General features: G+C 42.4%; 1 protein-coding gene across 4 annotated transcripts in view; it reads right to left on the bottom strand.

The window, feature by feature from the left end:
• The window catches only part of LOC144821874 (uncharacterized), a 350,489-nt gene that overhangs the window by 296,375 nt on the left and 39,837 nt on the right, over positions 1-14,277 (bottom strand). The window lies entirely within an intron of this gene.

Here is a 14,277-nt window from a genome sequence, read left to right as displayed (position 1 = left end):
ATACCTGCACTGCAATAAATTGTAAGGAAACTTCTCTGGTCCGTGTCCGTGAGCTTTTTTATGCCCTGGCTGGTGTTATCCCGGAGCGAGGCGAGGCAGCGGAGTACATAATAAATATATATATATATATATCTATATATATATATATATATAGATATATATATATATATATAGATATATATATATATATATATATATATATAAATATATATATGTATATGTATGTATAAACCATAGGTTTTAGGGGTGTTATAGTTAGCTTGACATTTCACTCGTACAAAACCATTGAAATTCCTCCGTTATAGTTAGTTCTGCTAACTATAACTTGCGCGCCCGCAGTCCACTGCTGATGATGTCACATATTACATCATTCATGACATGGTCAGTGACATCACTGATGAAATCTCAAATGACATCACTGATCACATCTGTGTGGGGTGCCACCTCCTCGGGCCACTAAATATTCAAAATAGGGGGTCCGTTACAGACCCCCAAAGCCCCAGGGACCACCCTCTCCGGGGCTTTGCATTAAGTGGGATGGGGGCTACGTGGCCCTCCTCCTCGAGCCAATGATGGCCCAGGGGATTGCCACCCCCCAGGGCCGGCTCCTGCAGTGTCCAGGGGTGCCCACCCCGGGACACTGCTGCTTGCTATGGAAGGGCGGGAGCCTCGTGGCTCCTGCCCTGCCATAGCAAACTTGGTTTGGCTTTTGAAAGCGAGAGCAGGGAAACCTGCTCTCTCTTTCAAAATGCAATCCCGATTGCTTTTCCACACGGGGATCTGCATGTTAGCAGCTCCCCATGTGAAAAAGCAATGCCGGCTCCCGAAGGACGCAGAGAGCCGGCGGGACCGTGGGGGAATTGGGGCTCCTCCATGGTCTCCATCATTATGTATATGCCCAGAGGGATGTGGTCCCCGGGGAGAATATAAATAAGTGGTAGGAGTCCAAAAAATGTTTACAGAAAAATTTGAAGTCGTGACTCCAGCGCGCGCTTGTGTGAACGCGCTGGGTGCGCGACTCCCAGCGTGGCCCACTGGTGTGAACGCGTTGGGTGTGCGACTCCAAAATGCGTTGGGTGCGCGACTTTCAGCGCGGCCCCCTGGTGTGAACGCGTTGGGTGTGCAACTCCCAGCGCGGCCCCCTGGTGTGAACGCGATGGGTGCGCGATTCCAAAACGTGCTGGGTGCACGACTCCAAACAAAAAAATATATATATGTTTTAAATATACATCAAGCCTATATGTTTAGATCTTGGGTCACTCTAAAAAGAGCCCTTGTGTTTATTGGGAGATTTTGGGACCTACAAGTAAGTACCTATGCAGAGTCTAAAGTTGTTGAGAAAGACTCTGTTACCCTCATCTGTGAAATGTACACCATCTCTCCTATAGATGCCATCCATATTAAAACGTAGATTGTTGTTGTAAATGGACCCCATCCTATAATCTCTGAGATAAGCTGAACCAGCTTTATTGACATGTTTCCTAGCTTTCTCAATCTGTGGACAAAATTGATTGGACCAGTTCCATTTCTGTCTTTGGCATTTGTTAGAATAGACAAAGGCAGTTTGGGGGAAAAGTAACATCAATTCTGCAAAGGTGTCCTTTATAAGCATTTCCAGTCCTACCCCAATCAAAGTGCCTATGTCATTGCCACCACAGTGCACAATTATTAGGTCAGGGTGTTGGAGATGCAAAAAGGATTTAAACAATGGCATCAATTGGTGCCACTTTAATCCTCTCTGTCCAAACCATTTAATGTCTACATTTGGCACAGCTAACACTTTGTCAATACCTCTGCTTTCAACATACCTTTTGAAATATAGCTGAGTCCCACAATCAACACTCTAAGCATCTTGAAGGGAGGTCTGCATGCACTCAAAATATGTCTGTAGGTGAAATGGCCAGTTTGAAAACTCAGATTTTTCTAAAATGCTGGATAAGATGCAGTTTTAAAAAAAGAAGAAAAAGGACTGGCTGTTTGAGAACATTATAGAGAACATTATAGACTGAAAAATAGGGTACATGTTTCTGTGTTTCTGTGTTTAAAAAGCATGTTTCTTATTGGTATTGCTCTTTTAATTTGCAACATTGTGTGCTGAACTTGTGACCTGTGTGTTCAGTTGAGTGTTCCACTGACTGTTACTATGGTAACAGGCTTTAAGCAGAATGGGGGTAGGATTGAAAGCTATGTCAATTGGCAAAGGTTGAAATGTGTAACCAATGGAAATATGTGTTAGCTTTTGAATTAATGTGGTAAGCAATGTGATTTGATATTTACATGTATATGTGTGCAGAATGAGGGGGAAAGTTTGCCATTTTTTAGTGATTCAGATACTTCTTAATCTACACATCAATTTGAAAGGCGAGTTATTAATTTGTGAGGTGTTGTATGTGGTGCCTTTGTTTTTAATTAGACTACTGTGTTTCTCCTGCTAAAGTACAGGGAATAGTCTTGCTTGTCTAGAATCACACTGTGAGTCTGTGTGCACTTGCGCAGCCATTGTGACAGAAGCATGTGGTTACTTCATGTCTTTGCTGACACATAACTCCTCCTTAAAAACCTAGCCTGTTGTCAAGTTTCAGTAGTATTAGAACCTAGTCATTGCTTATGCGATCGCAGAATGAGTCACACATTCAGGCTAGCAGTGCTGTAGTGAAATATGTAGAATGTATACAGTCACCTTACCCCTTTCAGACTAGTAAGTTTCTCCTGCTAATGTCCAACGAATAGTCTTGCTTATCTAGAATCACACTGTGAGTCTGTTTAAACTTGTGCAAATATTATGACAGAAGCATGTAGTTACTTCATGTCTCTGCTGACACATAACTGCTTACAAACCTATCCTGTTGTCAAGTTTCAGTAGTATTAGAACCCAGTCATTGCTTAGGCATTCGTAGAATGAGTCAGGCATTCACACTAGCAGTGCTGTAGTGAAATGTGTAGAATGTATGCAGTCATGTAACACCTTCCAGAATAGTGAGTCTCTCCTGCTAGAGTCCAGGGAATAGCCTTGCTTGTCTAGAATCACACTGTGAGTCTGTGTCCACTTGTGCAAAAATTGTGACAGAAGCATGTGGTTACTTCATCTCTTTTCTGATACATAACTGCTTAAAACCTATCCTGTTGTCAAGTTTCAGTAGTATTAGAACCTAGTAATTGCTTATGCATTGACAGAATGAGTCAGGCATTCACACTAGCAGTGCAGTAGTGAAATGTGTAGAATGTATGCAGTCCCCTAACCGCTTCCAGACTACTGAGTGTCTTCTACTAAAGTCCAGGGAATAGTCTTGCTTGTCTAGAATCACACTGTGAGTCTGTGTGCACTTGTGCAACCATTGTGACAGAAGCATGTGGTTACTTCATGTCTTTGCTGACACATAACTGCTTAAAAAACTATCCTGTTGCCAAGTTTCAGTAGTATTAGAACCCAGTCACTGCTTATGCATTCGCAGAATGAGTCAGGCATTCACACTATCAGTGCTGTAGTGAAATGTATAGAATGTATGCAGTCACCTAACCCCCTCCAGACTAGTGAGTCTCTCCTGCTAAAGTCCAGGCAATAGTCTTGCTTGTTTAGAATCACACTGTGAGTCTGTGTCCACTTGTGCAACCATTGTGACAGAAGCATGTGGTTAATTCATGTCTTTGGTGACACATACCTGCTTAAAAACCTATCCTGTTGTCTAGTTTCAGTAGTATTAGAACCCAGTCATTGCTTATGCATTCGCAGAATAAGTCAGGCATTCACACTAGCAGTGCTGTAGTGAAATGAATAGAATGTACGAGTCACCTAACCCTTTCAAGACACGTGAGTCTCTTCTGCTAAAGTCCAGGGAATAGTCTTGTTTGTCTAGAATCACACTGTGAGTCTGTGTCCACTTGTGCAACCATTGTGACAGAAGCATGTGGTTACTTCATGTCTTTGCTGACACATAACTGCTTAAAATCCTATCCTGTTGTCAAGTTTCAGTAGTATTAGAACCCAGTCATTGCTTATGCATTCGCAGAATGAGTCAGGCATTCACACTAGCGGTGCTGTAGTGAAATGTGTAGAATGTATGCAGTCATGTAACACCTTCCAGAATAGTGAGTCTCTCCTGCTAGAGTCCAGGGAATAGCCTTGCTTGTCTAGAATCACACTGTGAGTCTGTGTCCACTTGTGCAAAAATTGTGACAGAAGCATGTGGTTACTTCATCTCTTTTCTGATACATAACTGCTTAAAACCTATCCTGTTGTCAAGTTTCAGTAGTATTAGAACCTAGTAATTGCTTATGCATTGACAGAATGAGTCAGGCATTCACACTAGCAGTGCAGTAGTGAAATGTGTAGAATGTATGCAGTCCCCTAACCGCTTCCAGACTACTGAGTCTCTTCTACTAAAGTCCAGGGAATAGTCTTGCTTGTCTAGAATCACACTGTGAGTCTGTGTGCACTTGTGCAACCATTGTGACAGAAGCATGTGGTTACTTCATGTCTTTGCTGACACATAACTGCTTAAAAAACTATCCTGTTGCCAAGTTTCAGTAGTATTAGAACCCAGTCACTGCGTATGCATTCGCAGAATGAGTCAGGCATTCACACTATCAGTGCTGTAGTGAAATGTATAGAATGTATGCAGTCACCTAACCCCCTCCAGACTAGTGAGTCTCTCCTGCTAAAGTCCAGGCAATAGTCTTGCTTGTTTAGAATCACACTGTGAGTCTGTGTCCACTTGTGCAACCATTGTGACAGAAGCATGTGGTTAATTCATGTCTTTGGTGACACATACCTGCTTAAAAACCTATCCTGTTGTCTAGTTTCAGTAGTATTAGAACCCAGTCATTGCTTATGCATTTGCAGAATAAGTCAGGCATTCACACTAGCAGTGCTGTAGTGAAATGAATAGAATGTACGAGTCACCTAACCCTTTCAAGACACGTGAGTCTCTTCTGCTAAAGTCCAGGGAATAGTCTTGTTTGTCTAGAATCACACTGTGAGTCTGTGTCCACTTGTGCAACCATTGTGACAGAAGCATGTGGTTACTTCATGTCTTTGCTGACACATAACTGCTTAAAAAACTATCCTGTTGCCAAGTTTCAGTAGTATTAGAACCCAGTCACTGCGTATGCATTCGCAGAATGAGTCAGGCATTCACACTATCAGTGCTGTAGTGAAATGTATAGAATGTATGCAGTCACCTAACCCCCTCCAGACTAGTGAGTCTCTCCTGCTAAAGTCCAGGCAATAGTCTTGCTTGTTTAGAATCACACTGTGAGTCTGTGTCCACTTGTGCAACCATTGTGACAGAAGCATGTGGTTAATTCATGTCTTTGGTGACACATACCTGCTTAAAAACCTATCCTGTTGTCTAGTTTCAGTAGTATTAGAACCCAGTCATTGCTTATGCATTCGCAGAATAAGTCAGGCATTCACACTAGCAGTGCTGTAGTGAAATGAATAGAATGTACGAGTCACCTAACCCTTTCAAGACACGTGAGTCTCTTCTGCTAAAGTCCAGGGAATAGTCTTGTTTGTCTGGAATCACACTGTGAGTCTGTGTCCACTTGTGCAACCATTGTGACTGAAGCATGTGGTTACTTCATGTCTTTGCTGACACATAACTGCTTAAAATCCTATCCTGTTGTCAAGTTTCAGTAGTATTAGAACCCAGTCATTGCTTATGCATTCGCAGAATGAGTCAGGCATTCACACTAGCGGTGCTGTAGTGAAATGTGTAGAATGTATGCAGTCACCTAACCGCTTCCAGACTACTGAGTTTCTTCTGCTAAAGTCCAGGAAACAGTATTGCTTGTCTAGAATCACACTGTGAATCTGTGTGCACTTGTGCAACCATTGTGACAGAAGCATGTGGTTACTTCATGTATTTGCTGACACATAACTGCTTAAAAACCTATCCAGTTACCAAGTTTCACTAGTATTAGAACCAAGTCACTGCTTATGCATTCGCAAAATGAGTCAGGCATTCACACTAGCAGTGCTGTAGTGAAATGTGTAGAATGTATGCAGTCACCTAACCCCTTCCAGACTAGTGAGTCTTCCCTGCTAAAGTCTATGAAATAGTCTTGCTTGTCTAGAATCACACTGTGAGTCTGTGTCCACTTGTGCAACCATTGTGACAGAAGCATGTATCTACTTCATGTCTTTGCTGACACATAACTGCTTAAAAACCTATCCTGTTTGTCAAGTTTCAGTAGTATTAGAACCCAGTCATTGCTTATGAATTTGCAGAATGAGTTAGGCATTTACACTAGCAGTGCTGTAATAAAATGTGTAGAATGTATGGAGTCACCTAACCCCTTCCAGACACGTGAGCCTCTTCTGCTAAGGTCCAGGTAATAGTCTTGCTTGTTTAGAATCACTCTGTGAGTCTGTGTCCACTTTTGCAAGAATTCCTCAGAAGCATGTGGTTACTTTATCACTTTCATGACACCTAACGGCCTAAAAACCTATCCTGTTGTCATTTTTTAGTAGTATTAGAACCCAGTCACTGCTTATGCATTCACAGATTGATTCAGGCATTCAGACTAGCAGTGCTGTAGTGACATGTGTAGAATGAATGCAGTCACCTAACCCCTTCCAGACTAGTGAGTCTCTTGTGCTAAAGTCCAGGGAATAGTTTTGATTGTCTGGAATCACACTGTGAGTCTGTGTCCACTTGTGCAACCATTTTGGCAGAAGCATGTGGTAACTTCATCTTTTTGCTAACACATAACTGCTTAAAAACCTATCCTGTTGTCAAGTTTTAGTTGTATTAGAACTCAGTCACTGCATATGGATTCGCAGAATGATTCAGGCATTCATACTAGCAGTGCTGTAGTGAAATGTGTAGAATGTATGCAGTCACCTAACCCCTTCCAGACTAGTGAGTCTTTGTAATTACACTTCTCCAATCAGCCATCCAGCAACATGTACTAATCCATTCACTGTGTCAAAACCCAAACACTTATAAATTCACCCAGGCACTCTCCTTGCAGTACTCTAATCATTGAGTCAGTACCCATGTAGTCATGCAGTGACCCAGGCCTTAACACATGCACTGCTACAAACCCCTGTCCACTTTGCAAGCACTCCTCTAACCACCTACACACTAGTCTTTCACACCTTCAATTACTCAGGTTGTACCCATACACTCCAGCAAACACCCTGTCACTCCCCATGCTTTCCTCCAATCAGCCATCCAGCACCATGTATTAATCTATTCACTGCATCAAAACCCACACACTTATAAATTCCCACAGGCACTATGCTTGCAGTATTCAGTCACTACCCAAGTACTCACGCAATGACCAAGGTCTTAACACATGCACAAGACCCAGGTCTTAACACATGGACTGCTCCAAATCTCTCTCCGATATGCATGAAGTCCTCTAACCACCTACACACTTGTCTTTCACACCTTCAATTGCTTAGGTAGTACCTATACACTCCAGCAATCTCCCTGTCACTCCCTATGCACTCCTCCAATCAGCCATCCAGCACCATGTGTTAATCTATTCACTGCATCAAAACCCACACACTTATAAATTCCCACAGGCACTATGCTTGCAGTATTCAGTCACTACCCAAGTACTCACGCAATGACCAAGGTCTTAACACATGCACTGCTGCAAACTCCTGTCCACTATTCATGCAGTCCTCTAACCAACTACACACTTATCTTTCAAACCTTCAATTACCCAGGCAGTACCTATACACACCAGCAATCATCCTGTCACTTCCCATGCACTTCTCCAGTCAACCATCCAGCAGCATGTATTAATGTAAACAGTGTGCCAAAACCCAAACACTTATAAATTCACCTAGGCACTCTCCTTGCAGTACTCTAATCATTGAGTCATTACCCAAGTACTCATACAATGACCCAGGTCTTAGCACATAGACTGCTACAACCCCCTATCTACTACGTATGCAGTCCTCTAACCATCTACATACTTGTCTTTCACTCTTTCAATTCCCCAGGCAGTGTCCATACACTCCGGCAAACTCCCTGTTACTCCCATTGCACTCCTCCAGTCAGCAATCCAGCACCATGTAGTAATCCGAACACTGTTCCAAAACCCAAACACATACAAATGTACCCAGGCAGTGTCCTTGTAGTATTGTAATCATTCTTTCAGTACCCAAGTACTCATGCTGTGACTTAGGCCTTAACACATGGACTGCTACAAACCCCTCTTCAATATGCATGTAGCCCTCGCTCTAACCACCTACACACTTGTTTTTCACACCTTCAATTACTCAGGTAGTACCCATACACTCTAGCTTACACACTGTTACTCCTCCAGTCAGCCACCCAGTACCAGGTGCTAAACCAAACACTGCGCCAAAACCCAAACACTTATAAATTCAGCCAGGCACTCTCCTTGCAGTACTCTAATCATTAAGTCAGTACCTTAGTAGTAATGCAGTGGCCCAGGCCTAAACACATGCACTGCTACAAACCCCTGTCCACTATGCATGCAGTCCTCTAACCACCTACACACTTGTCTTTCACATCTTCAAGTACTCAGGTAGTACCTGTACACTCCAGCAAACACCCTGTCACTCCCCATGCTTTCCTCCAGTCAATGATCCAGCACCATGTACTAATTCCAGGCACTCTTCCTGCAGTACTCTAATCATTCAGTCAGTATCCAAGTACTCATTCAATGACCCAGGCCTTAGCATATAGACTGCTTCAAACCCCTACCCACTCTTCATGCAGTCCTCTAACCACCTACACACTTGTCTTTCATACCTTGAATTCCCCAGTCAGTATCCATACACTCCAGGGAACACCCCGTCACTCCCCTTGCACTCCTCTAGTGACCCATTCAGCAACATGTACTAATCCATTCACTGCACCAAAACCCAACCACTTATAAATTCACCCAGGCACTCTCCTTGCAGTACTCTAATCATTCAGTCAGTACCCAAGTACTCATGCAGTGACCCGGGTCTTACCACATGCACTACTGCAAACCCCTCTCCAATAAGCATGCAGTCCTCTAACCACCTACACACTTGTCTTTCACACCTTCAATTACTCAGGTAGTACCTATACACTCCAGCAATCTCCCTGTCACTCCCCATGCACTACTCCAATCAGCCATCCGACATCATGTACTAATCCATTCACTGCGTCAAAACCCAAACACTTATTAATCCATCCAGGCACTCTATTTGCAGTACTTTAATCATTCAGTCAGTACCCAAGTACTCATGCAGTGACCCAGGCCTTAACACACTGCTACAAACTCCTGCCCACTACGCATGCAGTCCTCAAATCACCTTCACACTTGTCTTTCACACCTTCAATTCACCAGGTAGTATCCATACACTCCAGCAAACATCCTGTCACTCCCGTTGCACTCCTCCAGTGACTCACTCAGCACCATGTACTAATCCATTAACTGTGCCAAAACCCAATCACTTATATATTCACCCAGGCACTCTCCTTGCAGTACTCCAATCATTCTTTTGGTACCCAAGTACTCATACAGTGAGCCAGGCCTTAACACATGCACTGCTACAAACTCCTGTCCACTACACTTGTAGTCCTCTAACCACCTACACACTTGTGTTTTACATCTTCAATTACCCAGGCAGTACCTATACATTCCAGCAAACACCCTGTCACTCCCCATGCACTCCTTCAGTCTGCCATTTAGCACCATGTACTAATCCAAACACTGCGCCAAACCCAAAACTTATACATTCACCCAGGCACTCTCCTTGCAGTACTGTAATCATTCAGTCAGTACCTAAGTACTCATACAATGTCCCAGGCCTTAACACATGCACTGGTACAAACCCTTGTCCATTATACATGCAGTCCTCTAACCACCTACACACTTGTCTTTCACACCTTCAATTGCAATTTCAATTAGTGATTACAAAATAAAGTGCTTACATGTTTTTTTATTTACAATGTGTTTGTTTAGTAATAAAAAAGTATAATTTATAGATTTATTAAAATAAATTTATATATATTTATTTTTTACACATATTGTTTATCATCATTAAAATAAACTTATCATGCCTAAAAAATCAGCAAAGAGAAAAGGACAGAAAAAGGGCTATTATTTGAAGAAAATTTAACAACATGTATTGGAAGACCAACATCATGTGGGGAAAAAGAATAAGTCTTCCGGTAAGAGAACAAAATAATTTCTTTAAAAACTTCTAAAGCCTAGAAACAGTGTGCAGATTGTGGAAAGTACAAAGAATGCTTTGACCAGAAAAAAGAATATGAATAACAACAATGGAAAAAATGGAAATTTACATTCGCAAGAAACAATGTATGGTAAAAGAAGGCACAGTCAGTATAAAGATATCATAAAAAAGATTTTTTATAATAGAATTGTTTTTAATTTGTTGAAAGATGTGAGAAAATATAAACAAAGAGCACTATTTTATAAAAAGAAGAAGCACATTGAAATTTTTGTTGAAAAGGCTTTTTAATTAAAAAGGAAATTATTCATTTTAGTTTTAAACAGAATTTGATCACTAGATAAACCAATCCGTTTTATGAAGGCCAAAAGTAAGAAAAGAATAATTAACAGAACTCATTTTTGTGATTTGTTTTGGGTGAATGGAAACACAGTTCAAGTTCAGAGCCTTTCTTTATTGAAGAGAGTTGTTTTCAGACAATAATTTATTGCATGCAGTTGATACTAGTGGTCGAGCTTATGAGGTTAGAAATGGTTGTCCAATTGAGAAAGAGAAGATGGTTCCCAGAAATGTAGAAGTGTTAGCTGACGAAGATCTAGGGAGACGTCCTAAAGCCCCAGTGTATACTTTGGATTGCAGTAATATTTGTAGTATACGACAGAAATCTATCGATATTTTACACAATTTCTTATGACAATATAGTAAAAAAAGTGTTAAACAAAAGATTAAGATTTTGCAAGGACTAGATCCTTGCAGAGTGAGAAGAAATACTGGTTTGCAAGGTCATTCTCTGGCTTGTCTTTCTAGAAAAGTATGTCAAAGTGTTTTTCATCATTTAGGATGTTAGCAGTACATCATTCACAAATGTGAAAGTTAATCAGAAGATTGTATTATGCAAAAAGTCCAGCAATAATGTTAAATGAGTTGAACAGTGCTCTTTTGCGTGGGTCAGTATCAGATGTGATGAAGGTTTGTGATGAAATTGAGGTTTGTTACTTTGCTCCTGGACAAGAGAGTGCAGAAACTGACACATTAATAGAAGAAAATGTTGAGGAGAATGTGCAACATACTACTACAAAAACATTTGAAGAACAAATTACAAAGTTTAAGGTGATTTCAGGTGAAAGGCCAAATTATTCTTGTATTTGTTGCCGGCGAACTCACTATAAAAATCAGACTAGGACTGTTGATCTGTATTTAAAAAGTGAAAGAGAAAATAATGATAAGTGGAAGGAATTTGCAACTTATTTTTTGGTAGAGAATTGATTTGTTTTGGGTTCTGATCAGCGTCAGCATATTTGAAAATATTGTTATAACAAATTAGACGAGAATAAAATGCCCGCTAAAGCTGTCCATAATAATCTAGAGTTGGTAACTATTCCTCCAGAACTGATAGATTTAAATACGTATGAGTCTATTCTGATTCAATGTGTGCACCCATTTCAGGCTATTGTTTGTATGGAGCCTAAAACAGGTAAATTGCCCTCTACAGATTTACAGAGAGGATTACAAGGAAGAGGTGTATATTTACCTCTAGATTTTAAGAAAGATATTGAAACTATTGCTGTAGAGAATGTAGAAAGTGACCCACTAGTTATTCTAGTTAATTGTGTTCCTACTAAGAGTAAGAAAATCTGGCAAGAATTAGTGGATGTTAGGAAAGTGCAAAAGGCAACATTATATCTGATAAAAAACAATGATTACTACAAAAATGTGTATGTGGAAGAAGAAGAAATACATTTAGGAGATGATACTGAAACGTCAACTGATCAAATTGAAAAAGTGGACATGTCAAAAAGTGAAGAAATCTATGAACATTATAGTGCTCATCCACTTCATTCGAAAGAAGTGATGGGGAATACTATTGAATTATTCCAAATGAAAAAAGCAAAGGGTAATCCCATGAGTGTATGGGACAAAAGTTTGGAAGCTCGTTGTTTTCCGCAGCTGTTTCCAACTGGAAAAGGTGGACGATATGATGAACGATCAGTGCAGATTCCTGCATCTGAATATCGAACAACAAGATTGAACGAAGAAGATCCAAGATTTCGACAATGTATCCTGTTAGACCTGTCTGCTTCTGAGAGTCCCCTCACACTATGATTTATTTTGTTCCCCCGTGCCTCCTAAAATTTGTCGCTTTTTCTTTGTCTACCAGGACCTTTTTGTGTGTTGTCCCATGGGGCTAGATGCTCTTTGATGCCCAGTTGCTCACCAAGTTCCTGGCACCTATGTACAAGGCGCCTGACGGAACCGGGGGCATAACTAACTGGGGTTGTCAACCCTAAAATGGTGGACACCATTGTCCCCTATGAGAGTGACTCCCATTGGAGCCCCTCTGACCTCTGACCCTTTGAAGGTTTTGGCGCACTTTGTGTAACCTGCAAACCTGACAGGAATCCCCTCAGGAGTTACAAGTGCACAAAATGGCTGCCTTAGGAAGCCGAGTACGGTGGCTCCTAATGACCAAAAAGATACCTTGAAAGGGCCATGTCATTGACATAGCCAGGGAAGGTTCTAGAACCTTCTGGCTCGTGCTGGCATCCTAGGGCACTGGCTATAAAAGGCCCAGTCCCTGGCGGCCATGAGGAGAGAAGAATGATCAAAGAACACCAGAAGAAGAGGACTTGACCCCAGATTGACACCTGCCCTGTTAACCCCCTGAGGCAGCTGATAGCGCGGGTAGAAGAGCAGCAGAGGTTGCTGGCGTGGACCCTGACTGGTGTTCCAGTCAGAAGCGTGAGCAGTGACCTCTAGCCTTCAGCGCCTGGTCAGCGAGTGCCCAATTGCCCCTCAGAGACTTTGGCCATAGTTAGAGCCTCCCCGCCCCCCAGTGGTGAGATCGCAACCGCAACTCTTAAAGTGCCACCTTCAACTTAAGTGCCTCCTGGCGGGCGTTCGGACGTCTCCGAACCCACCGCCGTCGACCCGCTGTTTGTGGATAGAAGGTGAGGTGCTGCGCTGGGGCGGGGAAAGGCTGGCCTTCATTTGGGTGAGATTACGGTCTCTGCCCTGCCCGAGTGACTTGGGAGCTGGTGTGTGGGCGGGAACCCCCCCGTGAGCTCGGAGGGAGGATCGCGGAGCCCCTGGAACCCCCCTTCGCCCTTGGGAGAAGTGCCATACTGACTGGAGCGCTTACCGGCGCCGCCGAAGTGAGGTGGGCCGTCTCTACCCCTGAAGTTGCCGCGTTGTTGTGGAACTGTGATGCGGTCTCATTTTGAACTGTGCGCGCAGGTGTTTTGGCCCCTCCGGCAGCCCGTTCGACGGTCCCAAGACTCGTGAACTGGAGCCGCCTTCGGAAACCCCGCCTGCGCTGACAGAAGCGCACAGACTCCTCCGGCAGCAGTAGCATTGAACCGGCTGGCCGCGGAGTGTAATTGCCGTAGTCATTTTATGCCTTTATCTTCCAGATATACGCGCAATGAGTTGTGAGTGCAACTAAGGGATTATCACGCGTATCTTGTGCCCAGAGAGCCCGAACCCGTGAACACTTCAAAAACTGTAAGAGCACGCATTCCGCATTGAATGACAAACGTAATGTGTTTACCCTGAAAGTGATTAATTAGTGGCAGCGATACCAGAATGACCCTGTGATATTTATGTGAAACGATCAGTATCTAACCTGCTAGGAAACTGTCCAGTCATTGCTGATATTTATTCCAGTCATTGCTGATATTTATTCCAGTCATTGCTGATATTTATTCCAGTCATTGCTGATATTTATTCCAGTCATTGCTGATATTTATTCCAGTCATTGCTGATATTTATTCTAATGTATTGAATCCTGATATTTATCCAGTATATTTATTTATTAGAGTCCAACTATTTATTCCTGGGAAACCAGTACACAGCTAATCAAACCCATGTAAGAAATGTGAATGTGATTACCTAAGTGAACTTCCTTCAAACCCAGAGAACTTTTACATAAACGAAACGTATTTTTCTATAACAGTGGTGTGGTGTCCTTCTTTTTGTGTGGTGTGCAGGGAGTTATTATTGGGTCAGAGCTGGCTTAACACTACAGCCTTCACTTGCCTTGTCACTTGAGCCAAGCTACCCCCTTTGTGCTGGGCTTGCCCATCGCAGGTCCAACATAAAATTGGTGCTCAGCAGGTGGGATTGCG

Source organism: Lissotriton helveticus, chromosome 2_2 (assembly GCF_964261635.1).
Source record: "Lissotriton helveticus chromosome 2_2, aLisHel1.1, whole genome shotgun sequence".
Lineage (NCBI taxonomy): Eukaryota > Metazoa > Chordata > Amphibia > Caudata > Salamandridae > Lissotriton > Lissotriton helveticus.
Note: the sequence above shows the minus strand (reverse complement) of the source record. Positions and strands in the feature narration are given on the sequence as shown.